The sequence below is a fragment of the Dasypus novemcinctus genome, chromosome 3, assembly GCF_030445035.2.
Source record: "Dasypus novemcinctus isolate mDasNov1 chromosome 3, mDasNov1.1.hap2, whole genome shotgun sequence".
Classification (NCBI taxonomy): domain Eukaryota; kingdom Metazoa; phylum Chordata; class Mammalia; order Cingulata; family Dasypodidae; genus Dasypus; species Dasypus novemcinctus.
Genome location: NC_080675.1, coordinates 130,972,817 through 130,996,826, shown reverse-complemented (window position 1 = coordinate 130,996,826; position 24,010 = coordinate 130,972,817). Strand labels below are relative to the sequence as shown.

Genomic DNA, 24,010 nt, shown 5'->3' with positions numbered 1-24,010 from the left:
CAGAAGTTGTTAAAAATTATTATGCTATTATGATATACTTTCCTTTGTGTGTGACTGGTTTTTCACTGAAAGGTTTTAGAATCTTTTTTTTTTTTAATGCTTAGTGTTCTGAAATTTCACAATGACATACCTGGGCATAGGTCTTTCAAAATTAACATCTTGGACACTTAAGACAGCCTTTCAATTCTGAAATTCAGGCTTTTAGTTTTATGACATTTTCTTATATTAATTTCTGTGATAATATTCTCTCCATTTTTTTCTGTTCTTATTTTTTGGATCTACTATATTAGTAATGTTGAATTATCTAGACTGAATTTCAAATGTTCTTATTTCTTTTCTCTTATATGTTTCAACTCTATTTTGTTCTACTTTTTGAGAGCTATATCCTCAGCTTTTTTTCCCTTCAACTATTGAATTTGTAATTCCCAAAATTTCTTTGTTTTTCAATTGTTTCATAAATGCTATTCCTATATTAGACAAGAAATAGCTTCTCTTATGTCTGAGGATATTAACTGTAACTTTTTTTCAAAAGTTTTCTATAACGGCAACTTCTCCATCTTCTTCAAAGTTCCTTTTTTCCTACTTGTTTGGTCCCTGTCTTTTATGTTGAAGGCTTTTCTAACGTGATGGGTTATCAGTGGCTGTTTAATCCTACTTAAAAGTGAAGTATAAAAAGCAGGTTGAAATCTCGTGTGTGGAGAGGACTTATTAGCAGTGAGCTTCAATTAATATGGAAAAAGAGCTGCCAAGCTTTCCACTGAAGGACCCACAATTTCAGTATCTGGGAGCATTTTATCTGGAGCTGCCCAATTTCCTCAAGAAAAGAATCCTCCAATCCACTGCTAGGGTTGAACATGCCTGACTCCTAGTACACAGGTCAGGGCAGGGGAAGAGCACTGGCAGGCCAGCTCTCAATTACTCCCCCTGACTTCAGTCACCCATACCCACCATCCAACACTATTCCAGCTATATTTCTCCAGAGAACAGACCTCCAATTGTTGCTTGAGTAGGGGACAGGGGAAGGTAGGTGTAAGAAGAACCTGGAGGTCTAATTGATCTAGTTCTCAAGGCTCTTAATAATTCCCTAGAATTGGCCCCTCACCCCTGCTTTTACACATTTCTGAGCCTTTGAGCTGTTCTACAGATGAATTACTTCATTTCCATACTGCAGGCACTTTAAGGTGAAGTTTCTATCACTCTGATGATTCAATTATCACTACTCCCTTTGTTTCAGCTCTACTCTGCTAAGGTCTCCACTGCCAGCCTTTGTCCTTGCCAGTTTTGACAGTTTGAATTTGGTGAATCCCCCCAAAAAGGATTATGTTTTTTAACTATTCCATTCATGTGGGTGTGAGACACTTTGATTGCATTAGACTCGGTTAAGGGGCCTTGATTAGATCACTTTTGATGGGATTCCCTCAGTGAGGCATGACTCAGATTGGGTCTCTGCCCTCTTGCTGGGCCTTATATAAAGGGAGACTCAGATAAAGATAAGAGACACAGAGAAAGGAAGCCACCATTTTGATCCTGCCACGTGACAGGGAGGACTGCAGGAAAACAGAGAAGTCCCAAGAGGCTGAGAGAGGTCCTGGGGCCTAGAATCAGCAAAGCAAAGAGGCATGGAAAGAAGCCCCTGAGGGGCTGGGCCCATGGAGCAGCTCCAGGCTGAGGAGACAAATGCCTGATTGTCCAAAGCTGAAGTCCTGGAGATGGTGAGCCTTGAGGGGAAGACAGGGACCTTGGCAGAGATCAGCTGCCATCTTGCTTTACCATGTGGCAAGACCCGAGGGCCACCAGTAACTGACTTTGGTGAGAAAGCATCTCTGAGGCCTCAGAACTGTAAGCTTTCACCCTAAATAAAATTCCCATTATAAAAGCCAACCCATTTCTGGTACTTCATATTGGAAGCATTTGACAAACTAAGACACACTTACAAACATTTAAAAATTCATTTATTATATTTTTAGTGGGACTCTGAAAAGAAGATAAGTACAACTGTTCAATTCACTTGCTTTTAAACTTTACCTAGCTTGACAAGGATAATAATATTTGTAAAACACTTCAGGATTAAGGACAAGTACAGCAGATGTGCCTTAGACTGATAGAGTAATGCATGATGGCTAAGACCAAAACGAGTTTCTTGATACCTTACTTTCCAAGGAGCACTGGCATTTTGTTTTGTTTTTTCATTCTAGATCTCTAGAGGTGTTTGTGTTTATTCAAGTTTATAACAAATATTTTTTGAATAGAGAAGCTTCTGTACAAGAAAATTTATTCACTGATTCCTTTTCTGTGGTATGTATTAAATGCGGTGGGATTATTACACACACTGATAATCTTTTCTTATGCTGCCACAGACTTTTTGATAAAAATATTTTCCAATATTTACTAATAAAATTCTTGCCTATGGTTCACAGTCCTTTTCATTAATGGTCGCCGCTATAGTCAACACTAATTTATATTTCAATCTTTGAATGAGGTCACCTTGGTTTTATTACAATCTTAACTCTCTGTTGGTAAATTAATCTGCATATTTGAATTTTACAAAATGTCCAAATTTCTTCTCCTTGACAACAACCTCAATCCAGTATTTTCAGGAATGACATTTCTCAGCCTAGCACTAGTGTCTTAAGCAGATGTGGATTTCCTTCCCCAAGTGTAAACAATGAATTAATGAATGAATTTAAGGACACCTGTTCTCCATTTCCAGATACTAGATGTCATCAGGATCATAATGCACACCACAGACACACTTGCTCAGTCAGGGACAAGCCCAGAAGAAGGCTTACATAATTTGGCAGTACATGCTGACCAACTGCCAGGATGTAACATTGTGGGCACTTGGCAAATAAAAGTGGTGTTGTGGAGTGGAAATGATGCTTTTGGAAGGAAAAAAAAAAGACTGCTAAATGATGATAATTGCTTTAGTTAGCGAGATCAGTGAGTGTGTTTGTGACTCAGAACAAAGAGCTAAGCTCTGTGGAAGAACTATGAACATATGCCAGCTAGAAACATTTCCTCTCCCGTTATCGGCTGAGCAGAGATTACTCACATAATGCTGGTCCACACACACCCCCTTTTTCCCACCCTAATTCCCAGCGGCACCTCTAAGACCCAGAAGTATATTCATCAACCATTCCAGAGACCAGCATGGCTACCGGGGAACTGCAGATGGGCAAGCTGAAGCCTTTGTCCCATGACTTATCTTTCCCTCCTGAGGAGAACAGTCCCCACCACCAGGCCCAAGCTGACCCGAACACCAGGCATAGTGCCTGGCATGGGAAAGCAACGTAAACGTAATACATGTTTACTTTCAACGAATAATTCTATTCAATTGTACAAGTCATTTAGAAGTGCACCTAGGCAGCCAGTGGGGCTCAGTGGTTGAGCCCTGGCTTCCCACATACCAGGTCCCATGTTCAATCCCTGGCCTCGGTAACTCAAAAAAAAGAAGTGTACCTAAAGCAGACGCAAGGAGCTAACAAGTCCCAGTTCAGTCTTGAGCTTAATTCCAGGATATAAGAAGTGAGCCACAAACCAAAACATCTTCTCCCCTGTGTGGGATGCTGTGGCCCTCATTCAGCCATTCAGATAAAAGCCATTGCCTGTCTGATTATAAGTAGAGTCCCAACTAGATAAAAACAAAAACCTGGAGCATGGGAAATGTATACTGATTGTATTCTGAAGCATGATAGAAAGGGGCAGCCTTATTTAAACTAAACATTTTGAATTAGCTATTTGTATGTCTATGTGTTCTATAGGAAAAAGACAGGAAATTGACCCCACTTTTAAGATTTCAAAAGAAAAATCTTCACACACAGTCAAGTCTTCAGAACTCCCTGGGAGAACAACTTCAAAAATAAACTTTTGGGTTTGGAAATGAAAGCAGGGTTGTTGTCTTCTCTACACAGTTCAGTATTGTCCAAATCTCTTTAAATGAGCAAGAATTGCTTTTATAATGACAACCGAACTTTTCTATTTTTGGAAAAAATATAAAATTTTTAATATTGAGTACTGTCCTTTTCCCTGAATGTAAGAAAAGGCTGGTGGCAAAGGAGAAAAGAAAAGAAAAGCAAATAGGAAAGTCCTTTTTATATAGGCTTGAAAACCTTGGAGAATAAACTGGAAGTTTGGAGATCAGAGGTCACTGGGACTGTGGGCCCAGGAGCCTGGGTGCCAAGCCAGCCTTCCTCCAGGGACCTCCACCTCCCTCCAGAAGCTGCCTCCTTCTGTCCCCATGGATGATTCCACCACCACGACAGCAGCTGTTTCACTTGGGTTTGTTTGTGGTACCACTTCTCTTTTCTCAAAAAGCATACGACTCACCAATTAATTTAGGGTGTTTTTATGTTCCTAACTTTCATTTTAAAATTCAGTATTTATGGGAAGCGGCTGTGGCTCAATCAGTTGGGCTCCCATCTACCATATGGGAGGCCCTGGGTTCGTGTCCCGGGGCCTCCTTTTGAAGGCAGGCTCACCCACCCGGCCCACAAGCACCATGGAAAGCCGCCCCGCCTGCAAACACCGCAGAGAGCCGACTCAGCAAGGTGACGCAACAAAAAGGGAGACAATCAAAAAATGCACAAGAGCGCAGCGACGGACACAGAGAGCAGACAGCAAGCAAGCTGCAAGGAGGGGAGGGGAAATAAATAAAATAAATACACACACAGAAGAACACACAGCAAAAGACCAAAGAGAGCAGACAGCACACAAAAAGCCATGGTCGCAGGAGGGGGATTTTAAAAAATTCAGTATTTTTATTTTATGTTCCTCATGGTTTCTGAAAAAATTACAGAATGTACAACAAATGTTTAAGATGTTATTCACCCTTTTCACCCTTTGAAATGATTCCGAAAGCCCTCCCACCAATACAGAGCTACCTAAGGTGTTAAAAGTGAACAGTTCGGAAGGTAAGTAAAGGAGCACAACTACCAGGCACAGAGGAGTGAGACATTTCTCGCTCATAGGGTCACCGCCACTCTCAGAAGGGAAGGAGCTCTGGGAGACTTTTTGTTCATGGCACTCTTCTCGCAGAGATAAACAGATGCTTACGGTTCCACAGAAAACTGAAAGAAAATAAAGCTTCTCCCTGCAGTCTGACACCTGGAAGACACACACTACAGTGTCCAGAAAGACATGACTCTGCTTCAGCATGCTGCTGAGTCTTTCTGTCTAATTTTCAGAAACTAACAAAAACTAAAAGATAATAGATTCATTTGAGTATATCAGCTTGCAGCTGCACTACTGCACAAATGTCAAATGTTTGGAAGAATTCTTAATTGGAAATTCTCAATAAAATACACTTTCAAATTTAATTGCAAACATTTTTGAGCAATGAATTTAAAAAGCTGCATATAGACTTTCTCTCTGTAAATCTGTAATGGACACTAAAACACAAAAAAGAAAAAATTTTAAACCCTCTACCATACATATTTTTATCTCTGGACCTCTCCAAATTCCACTCTTTTAAACCCCTACTCCCACTCTGAAGAAATTTTTTCTACCATAGCTTTAAAGATTCCAGCCATTCTTCCTCTTTATTTCTCCTACCATCATGATATCTTAGTACCCACTTTCTACTTTTCCTATCCCTCCACCAGAACTCACCACTCCTTAAAACCAGTCATATATTTTGACCCACTGTCCAAGAGTCCACTGAAGCTGACTGCCAAAGAGAAGGGCAACATAGAAACTACACCACAGAAGGAACACCAGGGAGGTTCCACACATCATAAAAATTCCATTCATATTTCAAGATTTTGGCTTTGTTCCCCGATCAAAAGCTAGACTTTCCCCAGTAGCAGTCAGGTTCACGTTAGTATAACTGAGAAGATGCAAAGTAGGTATGCTGAAAAGGAGAACACACAAGGCATTTGATTCCTAAAACAGCAGGAAAGGAAAATAGAGGTACAAAGCATAAGTTTAAGAACAGACAAACTCAGTTCAAACTCTAGCTCTGGACAAGTTCTTTAATCTCTCTGAGTGTTTTCCCATTTCTAAAGTCTGATTACTAATTATGACTTCGTAAGGTAATTGGGAAGATTAAATCATATACTGTGTGCTAAATGGAATAGTGGGAATCTGGAAATACAAAACTTTCAACATTGAAAACATAAAATGTTTTAAAATACTTGAGGTAGAAGCTAAAAATCCTGCTGGCTAACCAGACAGTATTAACCACCAACATCCTGAAATATTTTGTTACCTAAATAGGAAACCAAAAGGCTGAGAATCTAAGAACAGTGTCGTGCCTATAGCAGGAGTTTAATAAGTATTTGTTTAATAAATAAATGAATACCTTCTTGTTACCACGTACATAGAAAAGGTCTCAACATTTGTTCTACCATCCTTTATGGAGCCTGAGCACAAAACATACCAGTAAAAGCTTATGACCACATTCTCTTATTAAGCCCAAATCTGGCTTCAGAATCCTCAGCACAGCACCCCTGCAGTCACTGCCATTCAATCAAAGTAGACATAAAACACTCACTTGCAATCTCTGATATAGCTACACAGAAGCCAAAGTAAACGCAAAATAAATTACTTCCTAAAACCAAGTGGACTCTTCGATTTCTCAAGCTTGTCCCCTAACTGCATTATGGCTAACGTTGAGTGCTGTAGCGCTACTTAAACTCAAACCTTATTCACCTCAATGGCATTAATAGAAGTTTATCAGTCCACCAAGAGACAGAGAACATTTTTTCAGGTGCCCAAAAAAAGAAGTGTCCATCCTGACACTACATCCAGACTGTTTTTATGAGGTTTACTTTCCACATCTTTTTTTCCTACAGTTAAAAACTATCTCTTCAGCTACAAAAATCCTGGTCTTTGTTCAAGGCTCACCTGCTCCAAGCAGCTTCCCTAACTCTTGCCTAGTATTGCATCACACTGAGTCAATTCCACACAGCTTAGCACAGGTTTTCCAGTAGCAGCTTCTTTTGTGGATCAGTTTTGTCCCAACAACTACAATTAAGTATTACAACCAATTCTGAGTCAAAGAGAATGCTCCATGGTACATTCTTCACAGCACCCTTGCATGGGGGGGATACAATTTTCTCTGCTCCAGAGAGAACAAGAACTACTTTCTCTGATGGCTAAGTCATTTCTCCGAAGATCTCACACCTGGCTCGGGGGCCGCGCCAGGACTTACACCCAGATTTTCTGTCTCAGAGACACTGAGCTTTTCTTGAACAAGGATCAAGTGTTCATTTTTCTGCCCCCCACAGTATGTAGTACAATCACGTAGACTTGGTTACTGGATGGCTGTGGACCAAAAAACATGTCTCTATGTCCCGTTCCACTCATGGGCCAGCAAAGCAGCCTCTTGTCTGTCAGACCCCAGCTAAAGGACCATGCCTGAGTGAAGCCATCCTCCTTGCCATATTCCCAGCACCCAGAACAGTGCCCTGCACACAGTGGGCACAATGAATAAATGAATGCATGCACTAATAAAGCACGTTCAGTGGGCACAGCTTTTAGAATTTGAACAGGGGAGTGGATGTAGCTCAAGTGGCTGAGTGCCTGCTTTCCATGTACTATGAGGTCCTGGGTTCAATCCCTGACCTCCTAAACAAAAAAAGAAAAGAAAAGTCAAAGTTTCAACAGCATATCCCCTCTGCCCATTCTTTAGGCAATCTCTAACTCCAGCTGGAATATTTAAAAACTGTTTAAAACACTAGAGCTAGATCAACAGTACCAATGGGGCTTTCCTTCCCACTGCCATCCTCCACATTCACAAGGTGGTGGTGCTCCAAAAGTGGAAAGCCAGTCCTAGCCACCACACATCTCTTAAGGAAGTGGAAGACCACTGTGGAGTTCTAACAGTGCCAGCTGTAACAAGCCCAATTCCCTGGAACATCCGCAAAGAGGATTTCTGCAAAAGTCAATTCCAAATCTAAACATTCCCCACCCTGTTGGAATATTTTGTGCTTTCTGCAATGTCTCTCTCTTCTTGGCCATTTCAAACAAGAAATCAAATCAGGGAAACTCATTCATTTTTATCCTCGTTAGGGAAAAAATGTGAAGGGACTGGCATCATGACCAGACTTGACCAAATCACTGCCAGAGCCACCAGGGGACAGTCCATTCCCTGCAGCCTTCCCATCTCCCTGCCATCAACAATTCACAAACTAATAGAGCCTCATCAATGTGCCAGTTGTTTGCAAGGGTCCCAAAAAGATGATGCTCTAAATGACAGTGAAGCAGGCTAGTAAGAAAGGGAATCAGTAGATGGGTCTGGAACCTGGCAAAGAGTCCACGTGGACATCAATAACCCCCAGATGGCTGCTGGAAGACCTTCCCCAAGATTCTGCCACTCAGAAGAAGACTTCCCCCAGAAGCCAGGAGAAACCCCAGATATTCACCAAGACTATCATTAGGCCCTTCTGGGAGACAGATGGGAGAAATAAGCAATCAAAAACAGTGAACAGATGGACCTCCTCTCCTGCCAGTTAGCAAAGGGGTGGGATAATTAACAGTTCAAAAAGTGGCCGCAGGCCTGAATTCTCTCTTGCTTCTGGATCCAGACTCCAGCTGCCTTCTCCCACACTTGGATCACTATGCAAGTAAACCTGGGAGTTTATCATCTATAATGGGGAATTGTAGTCTGTAAACCAGTTCTTTTTCACTTTTCAGCCCCTTCCTCTCTACCTGGGACCCCTGATCTGTTATTTTCTCCCTTTTCTCTTCCCTCCCTACCTCAGTAAATTACTGGCCTAGCTCACCCGAAGTGCTCTTAAAATTCATTTCTGCGGCGTAGTCAAAGAACCTAAACAAAATCCAGTAACAAAAGGAATCTGGATTTGCTCACAGAAACCTACTATCCTGTAGAGTGTGGCTACTGAAAACAAATAGTATGATAACACTGTGTAATCATACAAAATATTACAAAAATAAAAAAAGTCCTTCTAAAATAGAAACCATCAGATTCCCACATGTATAAATTCAAGCTTCTGTTGTTCAAGCCCACTTACTACCCCCTAATACCCCGTAAGTGTGACTGGCACCGTAACTTCATTCCCAGCACCATGACCTTGCCCTGAGTGGACAGCGGGGGCGGGGGTGGATGGTGGACTAGAGCAGACCCCCAAGTTATCCCAAACATTCTGCATCCTGTTTTTGCCAGATATCCAGGTGTGGCGGTTTGGTATTGTTTATGAATTCCAAAAATAGATAGTTCATGACTGTGCTTGTAAACTGGTCTGTTCCCCTGGGCATATTAGATTGTATTAAATTCAGAGGTTTCACTTTTACTTGATTGTGATGGGGGTTTTGATTTGGCTGCGTCAGTATGATGTTGGGAAGTAAACACAAAGGAGAAGAACACAGAGGGATAGAGGTGGTCCATAGACACAGCAGAGGTCCCAGGAAGAGAGAGGAAGCTTCATAGTCTACACCTGACCTTGTGGAGAGAACAGAGCAGCTGTGCCCAGAAAGAAAAATGCCCCGGGGAAAGAGGCAAGCCTTATACCAGCCTACAGTTGAGAAGAGAAGGAGCTGGGACCATGGAGCCTTAGGAGGAATTGAACCCTGGCAGACATTGGCAACATGTGGCAACAGACTTTGGTGAGGAAAGTAACTTATGCGTTATGGCCTGGTGAATGTTAAGCTTCTACCCCAAATAAATACCTTCTATAAAAGCCAACTGATTTCTGATACTTTGCATTAGCACCCCTTTGGCTGACTAATACACCAGGTAATTGCAGAACTAGCCATTCTTCTAGATCATCCAAGCACTTCTATGCCGCTCACCGCCCGCTCTGGGTCCCACAAGCACTACCCACCCCTGTTGACATCTTCTGCCCAGTCTTCTTGTTTCCTCAGTTCCACACAGCTGTGAAACGAGAGTCTCAATGTATATTTGGGAGAAGGAAGGATATAAACAGACATACCTTCAAATTAAATATGCATTGGAGAGGGACCACTCAAGTCTCTTCAAAGCAAGAATCTGTCAAGTCCTGAATTCCCTACTCTCTAGCCACTCCAGGTAGAAGAACCTGGAGCCAGGGTGAACTGGGACCCCAGCCTGCAAAGCTTCCTAACACCCAGGGCCTGTAACTGATGAGTACAGGCCATTAACTTACCTTTAAATAGCTTTAGTTTACATAGATAACTCCAGCAAGGAAGTTTCACAATCCATAATGTTTTTCTGTAATTTAACCCAATCAGAAACTAAGGTGTAAAGTATGTGAACAAAAAATAACAACAACAAAAAAACATACATTTTGGCCATTTAGGGTTGTTCAGTACATTCTCTTATAGTCATCTGAAAATGCGTATTTTTGAATTTCATTCTTTTCAAAACATGCTAAAATTTAATAGCCCTCTCAGATCCTATGCTATCCTTATTTTGTTAAAAATGGCTTTTCACAAGCACTTTTAGAATTTAAGACTTTTTCATGAGTGTACCTGTCCTCAATCACACCTTTAATCCTGCTTAATTCTACTTTAGTCATTCACAAGCTTGTATAATGTGCAGATGTCTTTAGAGAAAAAAAATCCTCGAAGATCCTTAGCATTCACTTCAGTTTTTTATAATACATATGATTATAAAACTGCTATAGTTTTTATGTTACCATAAAACCAAAACTAGTCTGCACATTAAATACAAATATAATAACAAAACCAATATAATTCAAATTCACATTAATTTCATAGGCTTATTTCGCTGACACTAAATCACTGTTCATGGTGTGAACAGGAAGACACCCAGGGCTACATTAGGTCACCATGATGTCACCATACACACAGTACCTGGGAAACAGGACACCTCGAATTCCTGCAACATTATTTTATTCACATTATAATGAAGGCCTCATCTGTACAGTCTGCCATTATACTGTCATGTCTTCACACAATGTGACAGCCTCATTTATATGTCTGACCCACCTCACTTTCCAATAGTTCATAATTAAAAGATAGCAGTATAACCTGACATCAAAACCATCATGAGCACAGGCACTGGAATCAAGCGGTAGTGAGGCAGGCAGGCTAGTAGATCAAGGAATCAATAGATGGCTCTGGAACCTGGCAAGAAGCACGTGGCCATGAATACTCCACAAGATGGCTGCTAGAAGAACCTGTGAGAACCCCATTCAGAAGAGATTTCCTCCAGAAGCCAGGAGAAGCCCTGGATAGTCTCCAGGGGCCTTATCATTGGGCCCTCCCAAGGGATTGATGGGTGGGATAACCAATCAAAACAGCAAACAACTGGGACTCCTCCCCTGACATTAGCAAAGGGGCAGAGTAATTAAAAAGCAAATGCAAAAGCCAAAGCAGCCCTGTTCTTGCCTTTTACCCTTGCCTGGAACAGCACACGAATAAACCTGGGCACTTTGTAATCTGTAATGGGGAATTGTAGTCTGTAAATCAGTCCTCTTTATCTCTTTTTAGCCCCTTTCCCTCTCTACCTGGGACCCATAATCTGTTATTTTCTCCCATTTCTCTTCCCTCCCTTCCTTAATAAATTACTGGCCTAACTAAACTGGCTTGCACTTAAAATTCATTTTTTGTAGCTTAGCCAAGAACCTAGAGAAAATCTGGCAAGAGTAGTTCCTATTATCATGTGTCCAGCCAGCACATTTGGAAAATGTTGACATTAATATTTTATTCATTTACAAGAGCCCATGAGTGTGTCGAGTATTCTTCCACGGCTTTTAAAAGGAGAGACAGAGTTCTGCCCCCATGGAACTTATCCCCTAGTGTCACCAGATTCTATCTTGGTTCTTGGCTATGCTGCAGAAATGAATTTCAAAAGCATGCTGGGTGAGTTAGGCCAGTAATTTATTCAGGTAGGAAGGGAAGAGAAATGGGAGAAAATAACAGAGCAGGGGTCCCAGGTAGAGAGAAAGGGAGTGAAAAGGGATGAAGAGGGCTGACTTACAAGCTACAATTCCCCATTACAGATTATAAATCCCCAGGTTACTTGCATGACCACATGGCAGAGGAAAATGGCAAAAGCGGTGCAGAGAGGGCAGGGCGGCCCGTAGGCAAAAGAGTAAGGCGAGAGCCAGCACTCCGGTTTGTGCCTGGCTTTTAAACTGTTAATTATTCCACCCCTTTGCTAATGGCAGGGGAGGGGCTCCAGCTGTTTGCAGTTTGGATTGATTACCCCACCCATCAATCCCTTAGTGAGGGCCTAATGATAAAGTTTCTAGGGAACACCTGGGCTTTTCCACGTTGTCTGGAAGGAGTCTGTTCTAGGTAGCAGAATCACGGGGTTGGGCTTCCTCCAGCAGCCATCTTGGGGGTTTCTGATGTCCACGTGGACTCCCTGTCAGGTTCCAGATCCGTCTATTAATTCCCTATCTTATTTGCCCGCTTCACTAGTGGGGAGAGACCGATAATAAACAAGTGACCTCATATAGGGATGGATGCTTTGAAGAAAATGAAGCAGGGTAAGGGGATAGAGAGGCGATGGTGGGCTAATGAAGGTCCATCTTGGAATCACTGGTCAAGAAGGGAGCACTGCACTGGAGAGGAGTTGATGAGATCGCTGCAAGCCCTGTGAGCACCCCACAGAGAACAGCAAGTTTAGAAATCGGGAGGGCATGTCAGGATGAGCAAGGAAGCCAGCAAGGTGACCAGAGCCCAGAGGGAGCTGGGAAGAGAGCAGAGAGGTGGGCAGGAGCCAACCATTGGAGTCTTGTGAGATGGAGGTCACTGATAAGAGGGGAGCTGTTATTTAAGACCAGGGACTCGGTGAGCTCAGCTAGGAAGCAAAACAGATGAAAAAGGGAAGAAGTTGAGGGCAGAGCTCCAGCACCTTGCCAAGCGAAGTGTGCTCCCTAGACTGGCAATAAGAGCATCACGAGCTTATTATAAATGCCAGATCTCAGGTCCCACCCCAGACCCACTGAAGCCTCCTCTGCATTTAACAAGAGCCATGCAAGCATGCATGCTCTAACACTCCAAAACCCAGGACTTCAGGAAGGGAAGGAGGAGCAGCTAGTGGGATGGAAGGAAACCAGGAGAGTGTGGCCTCCCTGAAACCAAGGGACGGAAGGACCACCGGGCTTCAAGAAAGGAGTGGTCAAGTAAAGCAAATGCTGATAAATAGAGAAAGATTAGGGCTGAAGAGAGGCCATTGTGTTAGGCACACGGGAGATCAAAGGCGACCTTGATGAGAACTTTGTCACTGGAGTGGAAGGCATGGAAGCCTGACCAGAATGGGCTAACAAAAGAATGCAGCAAAGACAGCTCTCTCAAGGAATTTTAATTATCACTGAAATTAAAGCACAAAAATAAAAGGCTGTGGAAAAGTTAAATACCTCACTGACTCACCCTTTCCTCCCCGCAGCCCCACCAAAAAGAGAAGCCCCTAGGCCAGCGTGAAATCTCTGCTATATTTGTTTCCTTGAGAGAGAAAGAGAGAGAGAGAGAAAGAGAGAGAGAGAGAGAGAGAGATGGGTTCGTAAGCCTGGGGGGAAGCAAATAAAAAGGTATAATGAGGGTATTCATGCTTAAAGAATCCTGAACCAGACTGTTACCTAATTTTATGGAAATTACCTTTTTTCCCCCTCTCCATATAATTTCCCCCTCTGGCAGTTACCTAGTGTCATGAGTTGTAGCTGAACCTCTTTCTAAGGGTGTGACCAGACCAGCTGAAGAGGTATGGTGTGTTTAATTAAAATCAATTGCTAACAAAACACAACAATAAAAAGTAAATAATAAAATAAAAACCAATTGCCAGCTCCCAGGGAAGTATCTTTTCTCCCTGGGAATGCCAGAAAAAACACTGAAGAGAAACAAAATCAGAAAAAAAAGTCACTCCTTTTCCCTATCCTCTACAAACCCCTTAAGCTGTTCATGTCCCTCTCCCCCCACCCCCCATGCTTCAGCCCGCTCCCCATCACGCTCATCCTCGGGGCACAGTTGGGGTGGGTACACTCCAGGAAGGAGAGGAACCTACACAGAGCCATTCTAAAGGTAGAAAGGCTTTCAGAGATCACCCATCACACCTCTGACTTTCTTTAGAGAATGCACTTTCAAGCTCCCTAGCTTTCAGGCCCAAACTTCTTCTCTGGGATCCATTTCCATCCCTGTCATCACATCCATCATCATAATAGCAATTCCAGTTTATTTTCCTCTACCTAATCCCACTGCTGGTGTTAGGTCCCTCATCTTTCTTATTGGCGGACCACATGCTATGTGGGAGCAATTCTTTAGCTTGCAATTCTACTACTACCACTACTAATAAAGTAACTCTTAAATACTCTTACCATCCACCAAGTACTCTTCTAAGTGCTTTTATATTGAACATTAACCTATTCAGAATTGTAATGCCCAAAACTAACCTCTGGACGTTAAACTAATGTTGAACATTAACACATATACTTCAGTTTGGGTGGTTAAACTGATGACTGCATTGGAGAAAATGCAAAAATATAGTATTTATATGTCTTGGTTTTCCTCTGGGGCCTCAATTTATTTCCAATGGGACACTCTCTAGTCACAGCAGCCAAAATCAAGGCACGAAGCAGTAGATGAAATCACCCCCTCCTCTTTGTCCTAAGGGCAACAGGAAGCAGGTATTCCTATGCAGACAGGTGCCAAGTTTTGAAGTGAAACAAGCAATAAAAGTAAAGCAAAAAATAAACAAAACAAAATCCTGAAAAAATTCACTACAAAGAAAAGAGCAAAACTTGAAGAGGAAAAGGAAGAAACACACAAAGGAGACAATTGAAAGGAAGTCCCTGTTTGGCAGTTACAGGTTGTTAGTGCTCCTGGGCTGGAGGCTTTGTTTTGCACCTACACTAGCAACAGCCCATGTGCCTTCCCTGTTTAGATGAGGTAGGTAGACAAGTGTAGGGAAGGGCATGATAACCTGTCTCAAGATTCTAAGAATACTGAGCCACAAAAGGGGAAACATTAAAAGCCCACAATCGTCCTGAATGATATTGCAGGGACAGATGCAGGACATTATATATCCTGCCATAACCCACTGGATGGACTGGGAGAGAGGGTAAACTACAATGTAAACTATAATCCATGCTGTGTAGCAGTGCTCCAAAATGTATTCATCAAATGCAATGAATGTACCATACTAATGAAAGAAGCTGATGTGGGAAAAGTGGGGAGGGGGGAGGGGGGGCATATGGGAACCTCCTATATATTTTTTCAAGATTATTTATTTATTTCTCCCCTCTCCCTCCATTGTCTGCTCTCCGTGTCCATTTGCTGTGTGTTCTTCCAAGTCTGTTGTATTCTCATTAGACGACTCCAGGAACCGATCCTGAGACCTTATGGAGTGGGAAAGAGGTGATCATTCTCTTGCACCCCCTCAGCTACCTGCTCTCCTACATCTCTTACTGTCTCTTTTTGTTGCGTCATCTTGCTGCACCAGCTCTCCACGTCAGCTAGCACTCCTGCATGGGCCAGTACTCTGCGTGGGCCAGCTCACCACGTGGGCCAGCTTGCCTTCACCAGGAGGCCCTGGGCATCAAACCCTTGACCTCCTATTTCGTACACGGGAGTCCAACTGCTTGTGCCACATCTGCTTCCCTCCTATATTTTCTAATGTAACATTTTGTGCAATCTATGTATCTTTTAAAAATACATTTTAAAAAATATATTAAAAAAAAAAAAGCCCACAATTGGCATCTAGAGAAGATTCTATCTCAAGGAAACCAAGGTCTCTTTCCAATACCTCATATCCATCCTACATTTTATGGTTGCAAAGTGCTTCCCCATTCCTGATCTCCAGTGTAATGCTACTACAGGCCCTGCCTAGAGGGGAGCCCTCAGGAGTGTTTCAATTGACTGAAGTGGATGAATAGCCAAGACTGGAATTCACCAGACACTCAAACTCAAATCAGTGTGGTCACTCCTGGGTCTGCACTTACAATTCCTAACTCACCCACCACCTCCAGCCTGTGGGGCAGCCAGACAGGGATCCTCATTGCCTTCAGCATGTCACCTGATACAGCACACAGTCCTGGTCAAGTCTCAAAAAACTGCTCCAGGAAGAAGAGGGCAAACAATCTTCCAGAACCCAGTAACTGCCGAGTATCACTTCACAGGTACCTGAAGAGAAGTCCAGCACATTCCCAAGCTTGGGGGACTGCACAAGGTTGGGTGTGAATATGATCTGCATGGTGATAATTTATGAGCTGTGGACAGTTTTCCACAAGTCAAAGAGTAGAACTGAACAACAACAAAAACAAAAGACTGCATCTTATGGGAAGGCGACAGAAGTGGGCTGGGCAAAGATGTATCTTCCCCCAGGTAACATAACATGGAAGCACAGTTTAAATGGAAACACTAAACAAAACCCATACACCAATGTTGCTTCTATAAAAGAGTAGCCTGTCCCACCCCTTCTCAATTTAAGATTCAAAGAATGTGCTCCTCCAAGAGCAAAACATTTATTGGAAGAAAAACCAAAAGAGTTGGTTTAGTCACAGAGCAGAATGGGAGAACGAAACAGGAGGAAAAAAAGAGAAATAAAAGGGACTGGAAGGGGAGAGAAATAAATCTTTAAAAAAAAGGGGGGGGGGGAATTGAGAGCCCAAAAGGAGTAGTTTAAAAATGAGAGATAAGATAGAGGCAATTATAAGGAGAAAGGTATTAATTAAACTAATAATTAACCATAGGAAGACTGACTGACTGGAAACAAGCACCAGAATGTTATTTTGATTGACTATAAAGAGCGGCCAAGTTAAAGCCCCACTTAAAACATTCTCTAATAAGCATCACCTCGGAACTCAAGCTTCCCTGACCTGAATGCAGAAAATCTTTCTCCCTAGTAACAACGCTTTCTTTTCCAGGGACAGCTCTCTTATAAAGGGTCTTCGTTAGCCAGCCACCAGGACCCAGCTACACCTTGATGACTCAGACAACTTGGCCAGGTACCTGCGAGAGCCCAGGCTATAAACACCACCACCCAAATGCTGCTCCTGCTTGGATCTGAAGTCCGTACTGCCAAACCCTGTTGAGTGACTGCCACCCAACGGCACAGATCCAACTCAGAGGTCCATCAAATACCCAGGCAACATCTCCCTAGAACCTCTCTCAGGACCTCGTCATCACAGCAGCTGTAATTTCACACTTCTATGATTTCTATGATTTTCTGTTTTAATCAACGTCTGTCGCCCTTTTCAGATTGGAAATCCCATGAGAACAGGGACTGTATTGCTTTCTGCCTACCATTTTTGCCCCCAGTGCCCCAAAATATACCTGGGAAAATGTGAATGAATGAATGAACAAGACTTCTTCCCCCACAGCCTGTGTCCCCAAATGAAAAAAAAAAAAAGGACATGTCAATTCTGAGTGACTAGTACAGAGTTTGACCTTGCAATAAGTTTACCCCTAGAAAGGGCAATAGCATAAATAGAAATTAGGAATCTGGTGCTAATGAACAAACCAGACACATAATTAAAACAACAGTAATAAATAAGACCCATGATTCATTGAGCATCTACCAAATGCTAAACACTAAACTTAACACTTTGTATACATTTATTTAACAACCAGCCAGGTAGGTATTACTTATCACCATTTTATAGGTGAGGCAACTAAGGCTCGGAGCAGGGAAGTCACTTGCCCAAAGTCATCCAGATGGCTCTGACAGAGTTCACCCAGGTCCATCTGACTCCAAAACCCATAGTCTTCATCACCCCCGAGTTCAGCTATAGAAAAGGTGCATCAGGCATCAGTTGGGGGCCTGGAACCTAAGTACCACTTATTACACTGAATCTTCAAAAAGATACATTCCTAGGTCCAAACAATCAATAGACTGCAAAATAAACTTTTGGAACTCATCTGGTTTACAGGTGGGGGACCGCCTGCAGAGGATTCTGAAGAGAAAGGAAGCGGAGAATGTCACTGTCAAAGAACCAACCACCCAGCATTGTTGGAGCATCTCTGTGTGTACCCCAACAGAGAAGACAAGTTCCAGACACCTGATACAGGTGCCTTCCAAGAGCAGTGCACTAATCTGGCAGTTGTTCCTGGAGCATGTCAAATTCAAAATAGTAGGAAGATGGCTGGCAGACGGCTGCAGGCACAGATGGCTAGCAAGCTATGTTAAGAGCAAGGAGGCCACCAAAAAGATGCTGACTTAGAAGAGAGTGCAGGATGCAAAGGGCTCCCCAGAATTCTAAAGGGAAAATAAGAATGTTCTTGATAACTCTGAAGAGGTGGTAAACTGGGGTGCCAGCACAGGAAACAGAAACAGCTTCTGTACCATGTGAGCAGTAAGACTCTGGACAGTCATCACTCTGTAACTCAGTATGACTCATAAAACGGGGGCCACTGTTGGGGGATTAAATGAAATAATGAATGTCAAAGCACTTTTTTTTTTAATTTCTCACCCCTCCCACCCCACTCCACCCCACTCCGCCCAGTTGTCTGCTCTCTGTGTCCATTCGCTGTGTGTTCTTCTGTGACCACTTCTATCCTTATCAGCAGCACGGGAATCTGTTTCTTTTTGTTGTGTCATCTTGTGTCAGCTCTCCGTGTGTGCGACGCCACTCCTGGGCAGGCTGCACTTTCTTTCGCACTGGGCGGCTCTCCTTACAGGGCGCACTCCTTGCGCGTGGGGCTCCCCTACGTGGGGGACACCCCTGCGTGGCAGGGCACTCCTTGCGCGCATCAGCACTGCGCATGGGCCAGCTCCACACGGGTCAAGGAGGCCCGGGGTTTGAACCGCGGACCTCCCATGTGGTAGCCAAGTCTGCTTCCCTCAAGGCACTTTTTAAATGATAAAACATTAAAGAAATAGAAGGTATTAACACCATAATTTTTAATGGGTTTTTAATCCCAACCTCTGATATTTAAACACACAGCAATAGTTCAGCCTTGGAAAGCAGGTGGATTTACAACAGAGGCTGGTCCATGTGTGAGGCTTTAGGGCAATATCCCAAGCACGGTGAATGAACACCTAGAAAAGGAGTGGCCCCCTCTAGTACTACTCAAGATTCACTGCAAGAAAATCATGAGGCACTGGCCTCACTTCCCTTTCTTGCAAGGCTGCTAAACTGGGAGGTCAAAGAACTGTAATCAGAGCAGCACAGCTGGATTTCTGAAACACATCATCTAGCTTCTCTTAGGGTCTTTTGCTCCACAAGTATTTTCTAAGAATCCACTCCATGGAGGACCTGAGCAGAACACTGAGGGACATAAAGATGACCAAGGAGGTGGGAAGCAGGAACACTACTGCCTCGGAGGTTGGGGAGCTCATTACTGCAAGAAGGTGGGTGGAATTGGGAAAGACTTTTTTTTTTTTTAAGTATAGGCAAGGGAGTAAAGAGTGTATTAAGAAACAAGAAAAGAGTACACAATCTGAGACACAGATTGCAGGCGTGCTGCAGGGTGAGACACGAATGGGGCCCCAGGTTAGGCCTTTTTAAGGCCTTTCCTCATGTTGGGGCAGGGCCCAGCTGTTTGCTGGTCTGATCAGATGCCCCACTTGTTAGTTCTCGGGGCCAATGGAGTGGCCTTTTGTTTGAAGGTATTTGGGTCTTCCCCTTGATCCCGTAAAGAGTTCCAAAGGGGATCTCACAGCCAGGGTGTCATGGGGTCTTTCTGGCTTTGTTCTTTAGTAGCAGCCTTCCCCTCAAGAGGTTTCCGGGTGGGGTCTCACAGCCATGTTCTCTGCCAGGTCTCAGCCACATTCCCTCTCTCCCTATACTAACCTACCTCAACTCCCCCCTCAGAGAATTTACACCCTTATTCTTAAGGGGAGCTGAAGGGCAGTGGTCATTCTTCTGTAGCTGCTTCCTGCTGGTTGGGGGGTAGGCCCTGTCTGACCCAGTGTGAAATCCTCTAGCTAGCCTATTGAGGTTGAGGGAAGATAGGGCCGGCACCATGGTTGGAAATGGATGAAATCATGGCATGACTAATATCTTGTTGGGAAAGACTTTAAAGGAAGGAGACATCTGCAATTGTGCTTTAAACTGAGTAATGCTTTGATCCCAGGGAAGAGCATTCCAGGCAAAGGTCAACAGGAAGAAAGTCCTGATGGCAAGAATGTGCACAGTGCACTTAATGAGGACAAGAATGTTAGCTGTGTGGAGAAGGCAGGAAGAAATCAGGTTGGGAAATGGAGGATGAAGTGGACAGAGAGCGAATCCCGAAGAAGAAAAGCCAGTTGGAAGGCCCCTACCATCAAAATCCCAGTAAAGGAGGGTGAGGTCCTGAAATGGAACAGGAACAGTGGAGACACCACCCAGGAAAGACCCACAGGGGCTTGGTGGATGTTATATCAAGGTGGGCAGCCAGATGGATGCCAGTAACTGGGGGGAGGCAAGTTTGAGACGCCAATAGGATCAACATGCAGGGAGAGAATGTTAAACAGAGAGCTTAGGAAACAGATCTGAAGCTGTAAGAGCTGATAAAAATTGCTCAGGAAGGGGGTGGGGGTGGGAAACAGATAGCTGAGAATGCAGCGAATGGAAAGGATGGACAATTGGAGTGCTGGATGAGAATACAATTAGCTGACTTTATAAGTGAATGAAATACAACACCCAATGAGTACAGATTAACGGATGGAGACTAACCATGAGGGCAGTTTTAGAAGTTTCCAAGAGCTCTACCCTCACACTTACACCTGTTTCTTATGAACTCCAACTCCAGGGCTGCTTTTATAGCCAGAATAGCATCTATCATTTATCAGCATGGGGTGGAGCCTCAGCTGCCACAGTGATTGGACCAGGGAAGGACACGTGCCCCAAGCTGAGCCAATCAAATTCTCTCTTCTAGGAATCTAGAATTGTGACTCAGAGACTACTTCTGAGTTTCTCCAGCAGCTAAAAATGAACCCTGTACTTACAGGACTATGGGATATCAATCTTCCATATTGTATTAGTTTCCTATTGCCACTGTAACAAATTACAACCAATTTAGTGGCTTAAAACAACACATACATATTCTTATAGTTCTGGAAGTCAGAAGTCTCACTGAGCTCAAATTAAGGTATGGACAAGGCTGTGTTCCTTCTGGATGCTTTAGAGGAGAATCCATTACCACATAGCCAGTAACTAGTGGTGGATCTGGAAGGTATGACCACATCTCTCTCACCCCAAAGCCTGTGCCCTTATCTACTGGAACCAGAGGAGGTGGAAAGAACAGACTATGCATTACGTGAGAATTTAGGAGCCAAACATCACCAAACTGGAATAATGGATCAAATCTAACAAAATGACATTTAATAGGGATAATCTAAGGCCCTGAACCCCGGCCTAAGGGGAAAAAAAACAAAAACAAAACCATTTGACTGCAGGATGGATGAAGCATCAAAGTAAACCATGGTTGTTGTTGTCTGTTAATAAAAAATTAAAATAAAAAAAATAAATAGGCTTGGGGAAAATCTCAGTTGACAAGTTCCATATGAAATGAATTTCAAAGACCACCGTGACCTCTGAAAATTTCCTATCCAGATCCAGAACAGTTCTCAGCAGGGCTGAGAACTGCTAAGACCCACCTAGAATCAAGAACGCCTCCCCCCAGCGTTTCCGTATTCACTCAAGCACCCAGCCGTAGGGGGACACTCCTGAAGAGGAGGGCACAAATGAACCCTGCTGATTGGTGCCGTCAGCTCCCCCTCCCACCCAATTTAGGGGCCTCGGACCACCTGAGGCTGATCAGCATGAGCCTGGCTTAAGAAAAGAGTGGCCAGAATGATGTCAGCACTGAGAAGATCAGCGAAGGCCCTGGGCAAAGAGCGGTTAAGAGTAGGGCTAAGAACACAATAAATATAAATATTTATACCATTAAATATAAATATCAGAAGGCTATCATGTGAAAAGGGGATTTAAATTTGTTTTGTGTGGCTCCCAAGGTTTGAACAAGGAACACACCAGGGACACAGATTCCAATTCAATCTGGGAGCGGGGGGCGGAGTGGGGGGGGGCGGTTCTAATAACTAGACATGCCTAAAGATAATAAAATAGGCTCTTCCAGGAGGCAATGAGGTCCCCATCAGTGCAAGTGTGAAAACGGCTTGGCTGCCCATTCACCGGCAGGTTTGAGAAGAGAATCTAGTGGCAGCCCCCTGATAAGAACAGGCTGGCTTTAAGGTTCCTTCCAACTCTGAGTAATGATCCCAGGTCCTATTTACTCAGTAACAATCACTCATTTACACAGGAACAACATCAAGTTAACCATACTAAAGATAAGAAGCTCAGAGGTCAATAGGTGAGGAAGAGCATTTAAGAGCGAAGAGGATACAAAACAACAGAAGAACAAAGAGTTCCTTCCAGATCTTAGCCTGAGTGTTCTAATGTCAAGTCTCTGGACTGAGTGAAGTCCTTCCCGCCTGCAGTTGGGATGAGGGGGGTTCTGGTCCACCCACCAACAACCACTGCTTAAGGAATGGGAAATGAATGAGAATCTCAAGAATTACTTCATATCACCAACAGTCTCATCCCAAAACCATCACCACCTGATTGCCTCTTGGCAGAGGAAGGAAGACAATCCAAAGCTGTCCCTAAGAAAACCTGGGAGTGACAAAAGAATGCTAGTGGGACTTTGAACACTAGCTGGATAATCGACTGAGATCACAGAAAATATGAACCTTGACGAAATTTCCCAAGAAGCACTTGATGCTCAAGGTTTAAAATATCCAACCTTTCAATACTAGGAAAGGGATGGTATTATAAGGTAGTAAGAAACTCATAAAGAAATAGAACCAAAGGCCAATGAAGGACTTCAAAGAATAGAATGAAGAAAACTAGTGGGACCTGAATTACATGGTAAAAATGTCACAACGTCAGAATAGCTAAACTGTAAGTACCCAGAAGGCAAGAGCAACCAGATCTGATTTGGCTTACAAGGCGGGATAGTGCGGCTGGTGTGATGGAAGAATGCATGAACCAATGCTGAGCCAGCTGTGCGTTCCCAAAAGGTGAAAGACAGCATCTAGCTAGCTTTGATGGAGTTTGATGGAGTCAGGAGAAGACAAGCTCAGATCCTGAAGAGGAAGACTCAGAAAGTGGCTCATGTCAGCAAATTCTCTGAATCTCTAGATGGAGCCCCTGCTTCTGACACTCTTTGATAATATTTTGATATTGAGAAAAACATTACCAATATTGTCACTAAATATGGTACAAATTTGATAAATTTTAGTAAAATCCTTCAAAAACTAGATATTTTAAAACTCAATTTTTATAACATAGTCATCATGTTGTCTAAGCTGCTATAGTTTATTTTCAGACTTTTGCATAAAAATACAAATAACACATACTACCCTGTCTTTTTCTACTGACTCTGACAAGACAAACATGATAAATATCAAACTCCTATTAAGAAAAGGATCGCCATTTTTTCTTTTTAGGAAATGAAAAGAAGAAGCTAAAGCAATGCAAATACATCACATTTAATACAAGAGTAGAAGAGCACCCTCATGACAAAATTAGGGAACAGAGGTTTTGGCATTTTTGAAAAGCAATTTCTCTAGGTTCTATTTACAGTTTCATTAATAGATAAAGTAAAACAATTGACAGGTTTTTAACAATTAATAACATCATTAGATGTATTTAGATTTGATTTATATTTTTTATTTTCTTTCCATTATTATTATTGAGCTTTCTCACACTCAACCCCCTAACACAAACATACACATACATACCTGTTGGGACCATGTAAAAAGAGAGAGGAAGTAATAGAAAGGCTCCCAAAGTCATCTTCCATCTACAGACCTAAGCAGTAACATGGAGTAGAAGAGGGGAGAGAAAATGGCTATACCTGCCCAAGGGACCAAGTCTCAGTTAAGACATAAGCAGAAAGCCAGGTTTAGGAAATAAAGCCAGGGTTCCCATCCTTAAGATACAATAAACCCTTACCCCAACGAATGTCCTGAATTCTTTTTTTTTTTATTTCTCTCCCCTTTCCCCCCCCCCGCCCCCAGTTGTCTGCTCTCTGTGTCCATTTCCTGTGCGTTCTTCTGTGCCCACCTGTATTCCTGTCAGCGGCACCCAGAATCTGTGACTCGTTTTGTTGAGTCATCTTGTTGTGTCAGCTCTCCGTGTGTGCAACGCCATTCCTGGGCAGGCTGCACTTTTTTCGCGCTGGG

General features: G+C 43.1%; 1 protein-coding gene across 3 annotated transcripts in view; it reads right to left on the bottom strand.

Annotated features, from left to right (window-relative positions):
* Positions 1-24,010, bottom strand: part of CGNL1 (cingulin like 1) — a 182,149-nt gene that overhangs the window by 124,333 nt on the left and 33,806 nt on the right. The window lies entirely within an intron of this gene.